The 16,643-nt window shown below is 49.8% G+C and overlaps 1 pseudogene; it reads left to right on the top strand.

Moving 5' to 3' along the window:
* Nucleotides 1-16,643, top strand: part of LOC110496641 — a 181,909-nt pseudogene that overhangs the window by 91,288 nt on the left and 73,978 nt on the right.

Raw genomic sequence — 16,643 nt, 5'->3', positions numbered from 1 at the left:
ACGTAGTATTGGCATGGAGAGAGGGAGCAGTGCTCTACCACGTAGTATTGGCATGGAGACAGGGAGCAGTGCTCTACCACGTAGTATTGGCTTGGAGAGAGGGAGCAGTGCTCTACCACGTAGTATTGGCATGGAGAGAGGGAGCAGTGCTCTACCACGTAGTATTGGCATGGAGAGAGGGAGCAGTGCTCTACCACGTAGTATTGGCATGGAGACAGGGAGCAGTGCTCTACAACGTAGTATTGGCTTGGAGAGAGGGAGCAGTGCTCTACCACGTAGTATTGGCTTGGAGAGAGGGAGCAGTGCTCTACCACGTAGTATTGGCATGGAGACAGGGAGCAGTGCTCTACCACGTAGTATTGGCATGGAGACAGGGAGCAGTGCTCTACCACGTAGTATTGGCATGGAGACAGGGAGCAGTGCTCTACCACGTAGTATTGGCATGGAGAGAGGGAGCAGTGCTCTACCATTAGTATTGGCATGGAGACAGGGAGCAGTGCTCTACCACGTAGTATTGGCATGGAGACAGGGAGCAGTGCTCTACCACGTAGTATTGGCATGGAGACAGGGAGCAGTGCTCTACCACGTAGTATTGGCATGGAGACAGGGAGCAGTGCTCTACCACGTAGTATTGGCATGGAGAGAGGGAGCAGTGCTCTACCATTAGTATTGGCATGGAGACAGGGAGCAGTGCTCTACCACGTAGTATTGGCTTGGAGAGAGGGAGCAGTGCTCTACCACGTAGTATTGGCATGGAGAGAGGGAGCAGTGCTCTACCATTAGTATTGGCATGGAGAGAGGGAGCAGTGCTCTACCACGTAGTATTGGCATGGAGAGAGGGAGCAGTGCTCTACCATTAGTATTGGCATGGAGACAGGGAGCAGTGCTCTACCACGTAGTATTGGCATGGAGAGAGGGAGCAGTGCTCTACCATTAGTATTGGCATGGAGACAGGGAGCAGTGCTCTACCACGTAGTATTGGCATGGAGAGAGGGAGCAGCGGCCCTTTTGTCTATTGAGTACAGCAATGTATGTCAGAGCTGGCATTTCCCCGTCATCCACTGAACTGCTGAAGACCACGGAACGGAAAGCTGGTGTGAGGCTGCCTGGACATTCAAATTTTCTATAGACTATGTGTAACGGTTTTCTTGATGAGAAGGAGAGTCGGACCAAAATGCGGCGTGTCTATTGCAATCCATGTTTAATGAAGTAACACACTAAACACAAACACTACCAAAACAATAAACTTATCGAAAACCGAAACAGCCTATACTTGTGTAACCTAACAAAGAACAATGACATCAGGACAATAAGGACAATAAGGACAATCACCCACGACAAACTCAAAGAATATGGCTGCCTAAATATGGTTCCCAATCAGAGTCAACGATAAACACCTGCCTCTGATTGAGAACCACTTCAGACAGCCATAGACTTAGCTAGAACACCCCACTAGCTACAATCCCCATACATACACACCACATACAAAAACCCATGCCACACCCTGGCCTGACCAAATAAATAAAGATAAACACAAAATACTTTGACCAGGGTGTGACAGAACCCCCCCCCCCCTAAGGTGCGGACTCCCGAACGCACCTCAAAACAATAGGGAGGGTCCGGGTGGGCGTCTGTCCATGGTGGCGGCTCCGGCGCGGGACGTGGACCCCACTCAATCAATGTCTTAGTCCCTTCTCCTCGCGTCCCTGGATAGTCCACCCTCGCCGCCGACCATGGCCTAGTAGTCCTCACCCAGAACCCCACTGGACTGAGGAGCAGATCGGGACTGAGGGGCAGCTCGGGACTGAGGGGCAGCTCAGGACTGAGGGGAAGCTCAGGAGTGAGAGGAAGCTCAGGAGTGAGAGGAAGCTCAGGAGTGAGAGGAAGCTCAGGCAGGTTGATGAATCTACCAGATCCTGGCTGGCTGGTGGTTTCGGCAGATCCTGGCTGACTGGCAGATCCTGGCTGACTGGCAGATCTGGAAGAGTCTGGCCGACTGGCAGATCTGGAAGAGTCTGGTCGACTGGCAGATCTGGAAGAGTCTGGTCGACTGGCAGATCTGGAAGAGTCTGGTCGACTGGCAGATCTGGAAGAGTCTGGTCGACTGGCAGATCTGGGAGAGTCTGGTCGACTGGCAGCTCTGGCTGCTCCATGCTGACTGGCAGCTCTGGCTGCTCCATGCTGACTGGCTGCTCCATGCTGACTGGCAGCTCTGGCTGCTCCATGCTGACTGGCTGCTCCATGCTGACTGGCAGCTCTGGCTGCTCCATGCTGACTGGCTGCTCTGGCTGCTCCATGCTGACTGGCTGCTCCATGCTGACTGGCAGCTCTGGCTGCTCCATGCTGACTGGCTGCTCCATGCTGACTGGCAGCTCTGGCTGCTCCATGCTGACTGGCTGCTCCATGCTGACTGGCAGCTCTGGCTGCTCCATGCTGACTGGCTGCTCTGGCTGCTCCATGCTGACTGGCTGCTCCATGCTGACTGGCGGCCCTGGCTGCTCCATGCTGACTGGCGGCCCTGGCTGCTCCATGCTGACTGGCGGCCCTGGCTGCTCCATGCTGACTGGCGGCCCTGGCTGCTCCATGCTGACTGGCGGCCCTGGCTGCTCCATGCTGACTGGCGGCCCTGGCTGCTCCATGCTGACTGGCGGCCCTGGCTGCTCCATGCTGACTGGCGGCCCTGGCTGCTCCATGCTGACTGGCGGCCCTGGCTGCTCCATGCTGACTGGCGGCCCTGGCGGCTCCTTGCAGACTGGCGGCTCTGGCGGCTCCTTGCAGACTGGCAGCTCTGGCGGCTCCTTGCAGACTGGCAGCTTTGGCGGCATCCTGCAGACAGGCAGCTCTGGCGGCTCCTTGCAGACTGGCAGCTCCTTGCAGACTGGCAGCTCTATGCAGACTGGCAGCTCCTTGCAGACTGGCAGCTCCTTGCAGACTGGCAGCTCCTTGCTAACTGGCAGCTCTATGCTAACTGGCAGCTCTATGCTAACTGGCAGCTCTATGCTAACTGGCAGCTCTATGCTAACTGGCAGCTCTATGCTAACTGGCAGCTCTATGCTAACTGGCAGTTCTGAACAGGCGGGAGACTCCGGCAGCGCTGTAGAGAAGGAAGGCTCTAACAGCGCTAAACAGGCGGGAGACTCCGACAGCGCTGGAGAGGAGGAGGGCTCCGACAGCGCTGGACAGGCGAGGCGCACTGTAGGCCTGATGCGTGGTGCTGGCACTGGTGGTACTGGGCCGAGGACACGCACAGGAAGCCTGGTGCGGGGAGCTGCTACCGGAGGGCTGGGGTGTGGAGGTGGCACAGGATGGGTTAGACCGTGAAGGCGTACTGGAGATCTTGAGAGCGGTGCTGGCACAGGACGTGCAAGGCTAGGGAGGTGCACAGGAGGCCTGGTACGTGAGACTGGCACCATCTTCACCAGCCGACTAACACGCACCTCAGGACGAGTATGGAGCGCTGACCCAGATGCCATCAAATCCCCGACACGCTCCGTCGGGCGAATTCCATGTTTAAAACACCAACACAGCAACTCCCTCATTTCTCTCTCCTCCAATTTCCCCATTAACTCCTTCACAGTCTCTGTTTCGCTCACCTCCAACACCGGCTCTGGTTCTGGTCTCCTCCTTGGCTCCTCACGATAAACAGGGAGAGTTGGCTCAGGTCTGGCTCCTGACTCTGCCACACTCTCCCTGAGCCCCCCCCCCAAGAAATTTTTGGGGCTGACTGTGGGGCCTCCGTCCGCGCCGCCTTGCTTGCTTCGCAAACTCCATTCTCCTATATCCTTCCGCGCACTGCTCCATCGAATCCCAGGCGGGCTCCGGCACTCTCCCTGGGTCGACCGCCCACCTGTCTATCTCCTCCCAAGAAGTATAGTCCATACTGTACTCCACTTTGGGCTGTTCCTGCCTGTTGACACGCTGCTTGGTCCCTTTGTGGTGGGTGATTCTGTAACGGTTTTCTTGATGAGAAGGAGAGTCGGACCAAAATGCGGCGTGTCTATTGCAACCATGTTTAATGAAGTAACACACTAAACACAAACACTACCAAAACAATAAACTTATCGAAAACCGAAACAGCCTATACTTGTGTAACCTAACAAAGAACAATGACATCAGGACAATAAGGACAATCACCCACGACAAACTCAAAGAATATGGCTGCCTAAATATGGTTCCCAATCAGAGACAACGATAAACACCTGCCTCTGATTGAGAACCACTTCAGACAGCCATAGACTTAGCTAGAACACCCCACTAGCTACAATCCCCATACATACACACCACATACAAAAACCCATGCCACACCCTGGCCTGACCAAATAAATAAAGATAAACACAAAATACTTTGACCAGGGTGTGACACTATGTGTGAGTGACAAATGGCACCCTATTCCCTATATTGTGCACTACTTTTGACCAGGGTGCTTTTTGAAGAACTGTGTTGTAATGTTATTTGGGAGTGCAGGACATACCAAATGTATGTGGACACCTGCTTGTCGAATGTCTCATTCTGAAATCATGGGCATTAATATGGAGTTGGTCTCCCCTTTGCTGCTATAACAGACTCCACTCTTCTGGGAGGCTTTCCACTAGATGTTGGAACATTGCTGCGGAGACTTGCGTCCATTCAGCCACAAAAGCATTAGTGTGGTGTGGCACTGATGTTGGGCGATTAGGCCTAGCTCGCAGTAAGCGTTCCAATTCAACCCAAAGGTGTTCGCACAGGGCTCTGTGCAGGACAGTTAAGTTCTTTCACACCGATCTCGACAAGCCATTTCTGTATGGACCTCGCTTTGTGCATGGGGGCATTGTCATGCTGAAACAGGAAAGGGCCTTCCCCAAACTGTTGCCAGAAAGTTGGAAGCACAGAATCGTCTGGAATATCATTGTATGCTGTAGAGTTAAGATTTCACTTCACTGGAACTAAGGGGCCTAGCCAGAACCATGAAAAACAGCCCCAGATCATTATTATTCCTCCACCAAACTTTACTGTTGGCACTATGCTATCCAGAGAACATGTTTCCACTGCTCCAGAGTCCAATGGTGGCTAGCTTTACACCACTCCAGCCGACACTTGGCATTGCACATGGTGATCTTAGGTTTGTCTGCGGCTGCTCGGCCATGGAAACCCATTTCGTGAAGCTCCCGACTAACAGGTCTTGTGCTGACATTGCTTCCAGAGGCAGTTTGGAACTCAGTTGTGACAATTTGTTGCTCCTAGACGTTTGCACTTGACAATAACAGCACTTACAGTTGACCGGGACAGCCCTAGCAGGGCAGAGATTTGACGAACTGACTTGTTGGAAAGGTGGCATCCTATGACGGTGCCACTTTGAAAGTCACTGAGCTCTTCAGTACGGGCATTCTACTGCCAATGTTTGTTTATGGAGATTGCATGACTGTGTGCTTGATTTGTATATACTTGTCATCAACAGGTTTGGCTGAAATAGCCGAATACACTAATTTGAGTGGGTGTCCACATACTCTTGGAGTCGTGCATTATAAAGGGAATAGGGTGCCATTTGGGATGTAGTCTCTGAACTACAAACCTGACCGGCTCGATCCCACCTATTTTGCTGACACACAGGTTAGGGCCTGGAGATCTGGAGTGCAGCAGGGATCAATAGAGATGACAGGGATGCTTGAGAGCGCCAGCCTCAGCGGGGCTGCTCTCCTTCTCTCCCCCCACTGGGGTGCTCTGGCGAATTGAGGGCAAACGTCTACGGGCTTGGGTGGCTGCCAGCTCAAAACGCCATGACAGGTTCACTGCAGATTCTCCTTCCACCCCTCTCTTAACCATACCTGGTACCCACCGTCATGACAGGTTCACTGCAGATTCTCCTTCCACCCCTCTCTTAACCATACCTGGTACCCACAGTGATGACAGGTTCACTGCAGATTCTCCTTCCACCCCTCTCTTAACCATACCTGGTACCCACCGTCATGACAGGTTCACTGCAGATTCTCCTTCCACCCCTCTCTTAACCATACCTGGTACCCACCGTCATGACAGGTTCACTGCAGATTCTCCTTCCACCCCTCTCTTAACCATACCTGGTACCCACCGTCATGACAGGTTCACTGCAGATTCTCCTTCCACCCCTCTCTTAACCATACCTGGTACCCACCGTCATGACAGGTACACTGCAGATTCTCCTTCCACCCCTCTCTTAACCATACCTGGTACCCACCGTCATGACAGGTTCACTGCAGATTCTCCTTCCACCCCTCTCTTAACCATACCTGGTACCCACCGTCATGACAGGTTCACTGCAGATTCTCCTTCCACCCCTCTCTTAACCATACCTGGTACCCACCGTCATGACAGGTTCACTGCAGATTCTCCTTCCACCCCTCTCTTAACCATACCTGGTACCCACCGTCATGACAGGTTCACTGCAGATTCTCCTTCCACCCCTCTCTTAACCATACCTGGTACCCACCGTCATGACAGGTTCACTGCAGATTCTCCTTCCACCCCTCTCTTAACCATACCTGGTACCCACCGTCATGACAGGTTCACTGCAGATTCTCCTTCCACCCCTCTCTTAACCATACCTGGTACCCACCGTCATGACAGGTTCACTGCAGATTCTCCTTCCACCCCTCTCTTAACCATACCTGGTACCCACCGTCATGACAGGTTCACTGCAGATTCTCCTTCCACCCCTCTCTTAACCATACCTGGTACCCACCGTCATGACAGGTTCACTGCAGATTCTCCTTCCACCCCTCTCTTAACCATACCTGGTACCCACCGTCATGACAGGTTCACTGCAGATTCTCCTTCCACCCCTCTCTTAACCATACCTGGTACCCACCCATTAAATGTTTAATTTTCCAGTTGAGGCATTGGGGTGATGGATATTGATGAACTGGCAATTTGCAGTGTCACCCCCCTCACCCCTGCCCCTCTCACCCCTCTCCCTCCTGTCCGTCCCCGGCCCTGTCCCCTGACCTCTCCTACTTTGACTCAGTGCTGTGCTGTGACTCCAACATGAGGCTTTCTAGTCAGGCAGCCTGCTGGTCAGCTGTCTCACAGGCAGCCTAAAGCCCTGACTGTCTCGTGTCATGTAATAGAACATGTAATAGAACATGACTGTCTCGTGTCATGTAATAGAACATGACTGTCTCGTGTCATGTAATAGAACATGACTCTCTCGTGTCATGTAATAGAACATGACTGTCTCGTGTCATGTAATAGAACATGACTGTCTCGTGTCTTGTAATAGAACATGTAATAGAACATGACTGTCTCGTGTCATGTAATAGAACATGACTGTCTCGTGTCATGTAATAGAACATGACTGTCTCGTGTCATGTAATAGAACATTTAATAGAACATGACTGTCTCGTGTCATGTAATAGAACATGTAATAGAACATGACTGTCTCGTGTCATGTAATAGAACATGACTGTCTCGTGTTATGTAATAGAACATGACTGTCTCGTGTCATGTAATAGAACATGACTGTCTCGTGTCATGTAATAGAACATGACTGTCTCGTGTCATGTAATAGAACATGTAATAGAACATGACTGTCTCGTGTCATGTAATAGAACATGTAATAGAACATGACTCTCTCGTGTCATGTAATAGAACATGACTGTCTCATGTCATGTAATAGAACATGACTGTCTCATGTTATGTAATAGAACATGACTGTCTCGTGTCATGTAATAGAACATGACTGTCTCGTGTCTTGTAATAGAACATGTAATAGAACATGACTGTCTCGTGTCATGTAATAGAACATGACTGTCTCGTGTCATGTAATAGAACATGACTGTCTCGTGTCATGTAATAGAACATTTAATAGAACATGACTGTCTCGTGTCATGTAATAGAACATGTAATAGAACATGACTGTCTCGTGTCATGTAATAGAACATGACTGTCTCGTGTTATGTAATAGAACATGACTGTCTCGTGTCATGTGATAGAACATGACTGTCTCGTGTCATGTAATAGAACATGTAATAGAACATGACTGTCTCGTGTCATGTAATAGAACATGTAATAGAACATGACTCTCTCGTGTCATGTAATAGAACATGACTGTCTCGTGTCATGTAATAGAACATGACTGTCTCGTGTCTTGTAATAGAACATGTAATAGAACATGACTGTCTCGTGTCATGTAATAGAACATGACTGTCTCGTGTCATGTAATAGAACATGACTGTCTCGTGTCATGTAATAGAACATGACTGTCTCGTGTCATGTAATAGAACATGTAATAGAACATGACTGTCTCGTGTCATGTAATAGAACATGACTGTCTCGTGTTATGTAATAGAACATGTAATAGAACATGACTGTCTCGTGTCATGTAATAGAACAATAAATAGAACATGACTGTCTCGTGTTATGTGATAGAATACGTAATAGAACATGACTGTCTCGTGTCATGTAATAGAACATGTAATAGAACATGACTGTCTCTTGTTATGTGATAGAACACGTAATAGAACATGACTGTCTCGTGTCATGTAATAGAACATGACTGTCTCGTGTCATGTAATAGAACATGACTGTCTCGTGTTATGTGATAGAACATGACTGTCTCGTGTTATGTGATAGAACATGTAATAGAACATGACTGTCTCGTGTCATGTAATAGAACATGACTGTCTCGTGTTATGTGATAGAACATGTAATAGAACATGTAATAGAACATGACTGTCTCGTGTTATGTGATCTGACATCTGCAGCCTTGACATACTACTGCTCTTTCCATGACATAGACCAACCAGGTGAATCCAGGTGAAAGCTATGATCCCTTATTGATGTCACTTGTTAAATCCACTTCAATGAGTGTAGATGAAGGGGAGGAGACAGGTTAAATAAGGAATTTTAAGCCTTGAGACAATTAAGACATGGATTGTGTACATGTGCCATTGAGGGGGAATGTGCAAAACCAAAGATTTAAGTGCTTTTGAACGGGGTATGGTAGTAGGTTCCAGGCGCACTGGTTTGTGTGAAGAATTGCAACACTGGGTTTGTCACATGCAAACAGTTTCCCATGTGTGTCAAGAATGGTCCACCACCCAAAGGACATCCAGTCAACTTGGCACAACTGTGGGAAGCATTGGAGTCAACATGGGCAAGCTTCCCTGTGGAACGCTTTCGACACAATATAAAGTCCATTACCCGACAAATAGAGGCTGTTCTGAGGGCAAAAGGAGGGTGCAATTTAATATCAGGAAGGTGTTCCTAATGTTTGGTATACTCCGTGTAAATTCTCACATAGACATCTCCATTTTTGTCAGATTCAACAGACACTCTCCATTCCAGAGCTTTAGTTCAGACCCTAAATAGCCTTCCACGGATGTTACCCATAGTATAGCTGTCTGAACTACCACACTTTTGTCATGACACTTTTGAACTCTAAAAGTGTTGGTTCTGAAAGAGGTCAGCAAATATGGTTAATTATGCAATAGGTGGGTCTAATCATGGATGCTGATTTGGTTAAAACCGCAGATATGAGAAGACAGCCTTTAACTTAAGACTCAGTGGTGTCTGTATTGTGTTGCTTCTTTAACCTAAACTAATTACATGCCACTACCATGGCTGAATTCTCTGCCTGCCCTGTATCTGCCACTACCATGGGTGAAGTCTGCCTGCCCTGTCTCTGCCACTACCATGGCTGAAGTCTCTGCCTGCCCTGTATCTGCCACTACCATGGCTGAATTCTCTGCCTGCCCTGTATCTGCCACTACCATGGCTGAATTCTCTGCCTGCCCTGTATCTGCCACTACCATGGCTGAAGTCTCTGCCTGCCCTGTCTCTGCCACTACCATGGCTGAAGTCTCTGCCAGCCCTGTCTCTGCCACTACCATGGCTGAATTCTCTGCCTGCCCTGTCTCTGCCACTACCATGGCTGAAGTCTCTGCCTGCCCTGTCTCTGCCACTACCATGGCTGAAGTCTGCCTGCCCTGTCTCTGCCACTACCATGGCTGAAGTCTCTGCCTGCCCTGTCTCTGCCACTACCATGGCTGAAGTCTGCCTGCCCTGTCTCTGCCACTACCATGGCTGAAGTCTCTGCCTGCCCTGTATCTGCCACTACCATGGCTGAATTCTCTGCCTGCCCTGTATCTGCCACTACCATGGCTGAAGTCTCTGCCTGCCCTGTCTCTGCCACTACCATGGCTGAAGTCTCTGCCTGCCCTGTCTCTGCCACTACCATGGCTGAATTCTCTGCCTGCCCTGTCTCTGCCACTACCATGGCTGAAGTCTCTGCCTGCCCTGTCTCTGCCACTACCATGGCTGAAGTCTGCCTGCCCTGTCTCTGCCACTACCATGGCTAAAGTCTCTGCCTGCCCTGTCTCTGCCACTACCATGGCTGAAGTCTCTGCCTGCCCTGTCTCTGCCACTACCATGGCTGAAGTCTCTGCCCTGTCTCTGCCACTACCATGGCTAAAATCTCTGCCTGCCCTGTATCTGCCACTACCATGGCTAAAGTCTCTGCCTGCCCTGTCTCTGCCACTACCATGGCTAAAGTCTCTGCCTGCCCTGTATCTGCCACTACCATGGCTAAAGTCTCTGCCTGCCCTGTATCTGCCACTACCATGGCTAAAGTCTCTGCCTGCCCTGTCTCTGCCACTACGATGGCTAAAGTCTTTGCCTTCCCTGTATCTGCCACTACCATGGCTGAAGTCTGCCTGCCCTGTCTCTGCCACTACCATGGCTAAAGTCTCTGCCTGCCCTGTCTCTGCCACTACCATGGCTGAAGTCTCTGCCTGCCCTGTCTCTGCCACTACCATGGCTGAAGTCTCTGCCCTGTCTCTGCCACTACCATGGCTAAAATCTCTGCCTGCCCTGTATCTGCCACTACCATGGCTAAAGTCTCTGCCTGCCCTGTCTCTGCCACTACCATGGCTAAAGTCTCTGCCTGCCCTGTATCTGCCACTACCATGGCTAAAGTCTCTGCCTGCCCTGTATCTGCCACTACCATGGCTAAAGTCTCTGCCTGCCCTGTCTCTGCCACTACGATGGCTAAAGTCTTTGCCTTCCCTGTATCTGCCACTACCATGGCTGAAGTCTCTGCCTGCCCTGTATCTGCCACTACCATGGCTGAAGTCTCTGCCTGCCCTGTATCTGCCACTACCATGGCTGAAGTCTCTGCCTGCCCTGTCTCTGACACTACCATGGCTAAAGTCTCTGCCTGCCCTGTATCTGCCACTACCATGGCTGAAGTCTCTGCCACTACCATGGCTGAAGTCTGCCTGCCCTGTATCTGCCACTACCATGGCTGAAGTCTGCCTGCCCTGTCTCTGCCACTACCATGGCTGAAGTCTGCCTGCCCTGTATCTGCCACTACCATGGCTGAAGTCTGCCTGCCCTGTATCTGCCACTACCATGGCTAAAGTCTCTGCCTGCCCTGTCTCTGCCACTACCATGGCTAAAGTCTTTGCCTTCCCTGTATCTGCCACTACCATGGCTGAAGTCTCTGCCTGCCCTGTATCTGCCACTACCATGGCTGAAGTCTCTGCCTGCCCTGTATCTGCCACTACCATGGCTGAAGTCTCTGCCTGCCCTGTATCTGCCACTACCATGGCTGAAGTCTCTGCCTGCCCTGTCACTGCCACTACCATGGCTAAAGTCTCTGCCTGCCCTGTATCTGCCACTACCATGGCTAAAGTCTCTGCCTGCCCTGTCTCTGCCACTACCATGGCTAAAGTCTCTGCCTGCCCTGTATCTGCCACTACCATGGCTGAAGTCTCTGCCTGCCCTGTATCTGCCACTACCATGGCTGAAGTCTCTACCTGCCCTGTATCTGCCACTACCATGGCTGAAGTCTGCCTGTCCTGTCTCTGACACTACCATGGCTAAAGTCTCTGCCTGCCCTGTATCTGCCACTACCATGGCTGAATTCTCTGCCACTACCATGGCTGAAGTCTGCCTGCCCTGTATCTGCCACTACCATGGCTGAAGCCTGCCTAACCTGTCTCTGCCACTACCATGGCTGAAGTCTGCCTGCCCTGTCTCTGCCACTACCATGGCTGAAGTCTGCCTGCCCTGTCTCTGCCACTACCATGGCTGAAGTCTCTGCCTGCCCTGTCTCTGCCACTGCCATGGCTGAAGTATCTGCCTGCCCTGTATCTGCCACTACCATGGCTGAAGTCTCTGCCTGCCCTGTCACTGCCACTACCATGGCTAAAGTCTCTGCCTGCCCTGTATCTGCCACTACCATGGCTAAAGTCTCTGCCTGCCCTGTATCTGCCACTACCATGGCTAAAGTCTCTGCCTGCCCTGTCACTGCCACTACCATGGCTGAAGTCTCTGCCTGCCCTGTATCTGCCACTACCATGGCTAAAGTCTCTGCCTGCCCTGTATCTGCCACTACCATGGCTAAAGTCTCTGCCTGCCCTGTCTCTGCCACTACCATGGCTAAAGTCTCTGCCTGCCCTGTATCTGCCACTACCATGGCTAAAGTCTCTGCCTGCCCTGTATCTGCCACTACCATGGCTGAAGTCTCTGCCTGCCCTGTCTCTGCCACTACCATGGCTAAAGTCTTTGCCTTCCCTGTATCTGCCACTACCATGGCTGAAGTCTGCCTGTCCTGTCTCTGACACTACCATGGCTAAAGTCTCTGCCTGCCCTGTATCTGCCACTACCATGGCTGAAGTCTCTGCCACTACCATGGCTGAAGTCTGCCTGCCCTGTATCTGCCACTACCATGGCTGAAGTCTGCCTGCACTGTCTCTGCCTCTACCAAGGCTGAAGTCTGCCTGCCCTGTCTCTGCCACTACCATGGCTGAAGTCTGCCTGCCCTGTCTCTGCCACTACCATGGCTGAAGTCTGCCTGCCCTGTCTCTGCCACTACCATGGCTGAAGTCTGCCTGCCCTGTCTCTGCCACTACCATGGCTGAAGTCTGCCTGCCCTGTCTCTGCCACTACCATGGCTGAAGTCTGCCTGCCCTGTCTCTGCCACTACCATGGCTGAAGTCTCTGCCTGCCCTGTCTCTGCCACTACCATGGCTGAAGTCTCTGCCTGCCCTGTATCTGCCACTACCATGGCTGAAGTCTCTGCCTGCCCTGTCTCTGCCACTATCATGGCCGAAGTCTCTGCCTGCCCTGTATCTGCCACTACCATGGCTGAAGTCTCTGCCTGCCCTGTCTCTGCCACTACCATGGCTGAAGTCTCTGCCACTACCATGGCCGAAGTCTCTGCCTGCCCTGTATATGCCACTACCATGGCTGAAGTCTGCCTGCCCTGTCTCTGACACTACCATGGCTGAAGTCTCTGCCTGCCCTGTATCTGCCACTACCATGGCTGAAGTGTCTGCCACTACCATGGCTGAAGTCTCTGCCACTACCATGGCTGAAGTCTCTGCCACTACCATGGCTGAAGTGTCTGCCTGCCCTGTCTCTGCCACTACCATGGCTGAAGTCTGCCTGCACTGTCTCTGCCACTACCATGGCTGAAGTCTCTGCCTGCCCTGTCTCTGCCACTACCATGGCTGAAGTCTGCCTGCACTGTCTCTGCCACTACCATGGCTGAAGTCTCTGCCTGCCCTGTATCTGCCACTACCATGGCTGAAGTCTGCCTGCCCTGTATCTGCCACTACCATGGCTGAAGTCTGCCTGCACTCTCTCTGCCACTACCATGGCTGAAGTCTGCCTGCCCTGTCACTGCCACTGCCATGGCTGAAGTCTCTGCCACTACCATGGCTGAAGTCTGCCTGCCCTGTCTCTGCCACTACCATGGCTGAAGTCTCTGCCTGCCCTGTCTCTGCCACTACCATGGCTGAAGTCTGCCTGCACTGTCTCTGCCACTACCATGGCTGAAGTCTCTGCCTGCCCTGTCTCTGCCACTACCATGGCTAAAGTCTCTGCCTGCCCTGTATCTGCCACTACCATGGCTGAAGTCTGCCTGCACTGTCTCTGCCACTACCATGGGTGAAGTCTGCCTGCCCTGTCTCTGCCACTACCATGGGTGAAGTCTCTGCCTGCCCTGTCTCTGCCACTACCATGGGTGAAGTCTGCCTGCCCTGTCTCTGCCACTACCATGGCTGAAGTCTCTGCCTGCCCTGTCTCTGCCACTACCATGGCTGAAGTCTGCCTGCCCTGTATCTGCCACTACCATGGGTGAAGTGCTTTAGCAGCGATTTAAGGGTCAGCCACAAGCAACACAAACACTCCCTAAGGGCGTTGTGTCCTCTTGAGACTCATCCTACGTGTTCTGTTTTAGAGTTGACCTGAAAGAGACCTCAGTAAAGGAATAACATAGCATCTCATGTGTCGGCACAGTTCAGGACCAGCAATAATACTTCTTATTTAGCAGATGCTTTCAGTTTTATCCAATCTTACTTTTACTTAAGACAGCTATTGAAAGAACAACAACAACTGCAAGAAGGAAACAACCAATAAAGACTAGATCAAGTATTGACACAATGTTCTTTGTCATAAATGGCAGGTTCGCGAAGCAATTCAAGCACTTAGACTACACCACACGCAGGTGTTCAAGGTGATGTTGCCATTCACTAGAGAAGGACATGGTAATGGGTTAGGAAATATAATTTGGGAAAGGCTGTGTTACTCCATACAAAATGGACAATGGCTCCATTCCTGTCTCTATGTGTTAGTGCTGAACATTCTTCATTGTTTTGGTTATTAAACAACTAATTGACCAACGTCAGTTCAATTACTTGAATTCTATTTAGTTCGGTTTTTTTGTGAGCCCAATGCTACGTTTCTCTAGAGAGATATCAAATCATTCACGAGAGAAATTAAGAACTATGTTGAACACTGGGTGCAAGGGAGTTGTAGTTTTCAATAAGCAAATATTCAACCTAGTTTGGCGCAGAAACGTGGTAATTAGCTACAATGACCATTACGCCTGTTTTTTCCCACTCTGACATAGAAGGATCAGAGAAGAGACGGCGAAGTGAGAGGTTTCACTCTCTCCAAAATCTGTCCAAAATAAGCCCAGTTCATTTCTATGGCTTATTTTGGACCTAAGCTTGTCGCCTGTCTTCCTGCCTTTTGGACAACAACTCTCATTGTTAGGGCGGAGACATGAGCCATGTCGTCATTATATACAGATCTGTGGATGGACACACTTTTACGCCTGAAAGAGGAATGTACACAACACAATGACGAGATAGGGATATAGACCGTTTGTGATAAGTTAGCCTTTATCTACTTTAAAGAAATAGTAAAATGATTTTGTCAGACAGCTCTGCAGCGTTCTTTAGCTAGGCAGGTTAGCTAAATAAATCAAATAAAATGTTAATTAATTAATTTCCTATTTCTCTATTGATGTCTACCCAATGTAGACCTGACAGAGACAATGGGATATTTTACATGTTTCGGCAATGGAATGTTCACTATTTTTGGCTTTAGAAGGTCCATTAAAAAGCTCTAAAATCATTGTAAAGTCATTATTTCATAATGCATTTAATGTTCAAAAACACGACTTTGAAAATGAAATCGACAACCGTGATTACTTAAAAAAATAAACATCTGACCGAAACCAAACCGACCTCAAAAAGCACTAGTCGCTCAGCACTAGGATATAAGGATATCAGGATATAAGAATGAGTGATACATTAGCGTTCTAGGTCACTGATAGAGTCCAAGTGAAGCCTTGACTCGTGTTTAGGTGATCAGCAGGGAACTGACCTAACAATGTCCTCTCCCTTGAATTCCAAGCTACAAGACACTCTTGAGCAGATAGAGGTATGTAGGAGCTTTTCTTTTCTCGTTGTTCTTATTTTACATTTGAAAAATAGTGGAAATCCACCCTACCTTCAGTATTTTTATGCTTTATTGAGACCGTAATGAAAAGGCGGGAGAGGCTGAGCGTTGAGAAGAGACCACAAGGATGGAACCCTGGTCTCCGTTGAGGAGACATACATGTGCTTGTTTCTGGATGTGTTCCATCACGGCTCTTTACACATAGGAGCTTTTCTTACTATTTCTATTGATTGAGTACACTGTGATTTGTCACACATCTCAAAGGTTGTTTGATACTAAACATATGAAATATTCCATGTCATTTTCTTAAAGCCGACGTCTAAAAAGAGAGAAAACGTGTTTTGTCTTGAGATTTTGAGTTGTTATTTTTCAGTTCTCCCTGCTACATATTGACATATTCAAAAAGCCATTACTGCTAGAATGGTAAACATAGTGAATATTATCCATTTAATTAAAGCCATATTTTAATAATTATGTCTGGAGAATGGTATTCAGTACAATTTTCCAACATCCACGCTTAGGGAGGTTCATTACCTGGGGTCCATGTGAATGTATGACATGCGCGCGTGTACTCACACACGCCGACACATAGCTTGACTATGAGTAAATGCACTCCTCTGAGAGCTCATGGTCACACACACACACACACACACACACACACACACACACAGAGCGAGAGTGACACCTTCCCTGCTGGGAGCGGTGTCTTGGTCTCAACATTGATCTGCTGGATAGATGTAATTTGGAAGTCTTGCGTGGAGCTCCTCCTGGTAGCTTTAGCTCCGTGAATCCTCAAAACATTTTTCTCATCATGCTCTCTAATCTTGCTTTCTCTACCATACATAAGACTCCTCTCTCAACCCGGGCCTCTATGGAAATGCAATGTAGCCAGCCATCTGAATAAAATAAATTTGTGTAAATTCACCAATCATATTTT

The sequence above is a fragment of the Oncorhynchus mykiss genome, chromosome 18, assembly GCF_013265735.2.
Source record: "Oncorhynchus mykiss isolate Arlee chromosome 18, USDA_OmykA_1.1, whole genome shotgun sequence".
NCBI lineage: Eukaryota > Metazoa > Chordata > Actinopteri > Salmoniformes > Salmonidae > Oncorhynchus > Oncorhynchus mykiss.
Note: the sequence above shows the minus strand (reverse complement) of the source record. Positions and strands in the feature narration are given on the sequence as shown.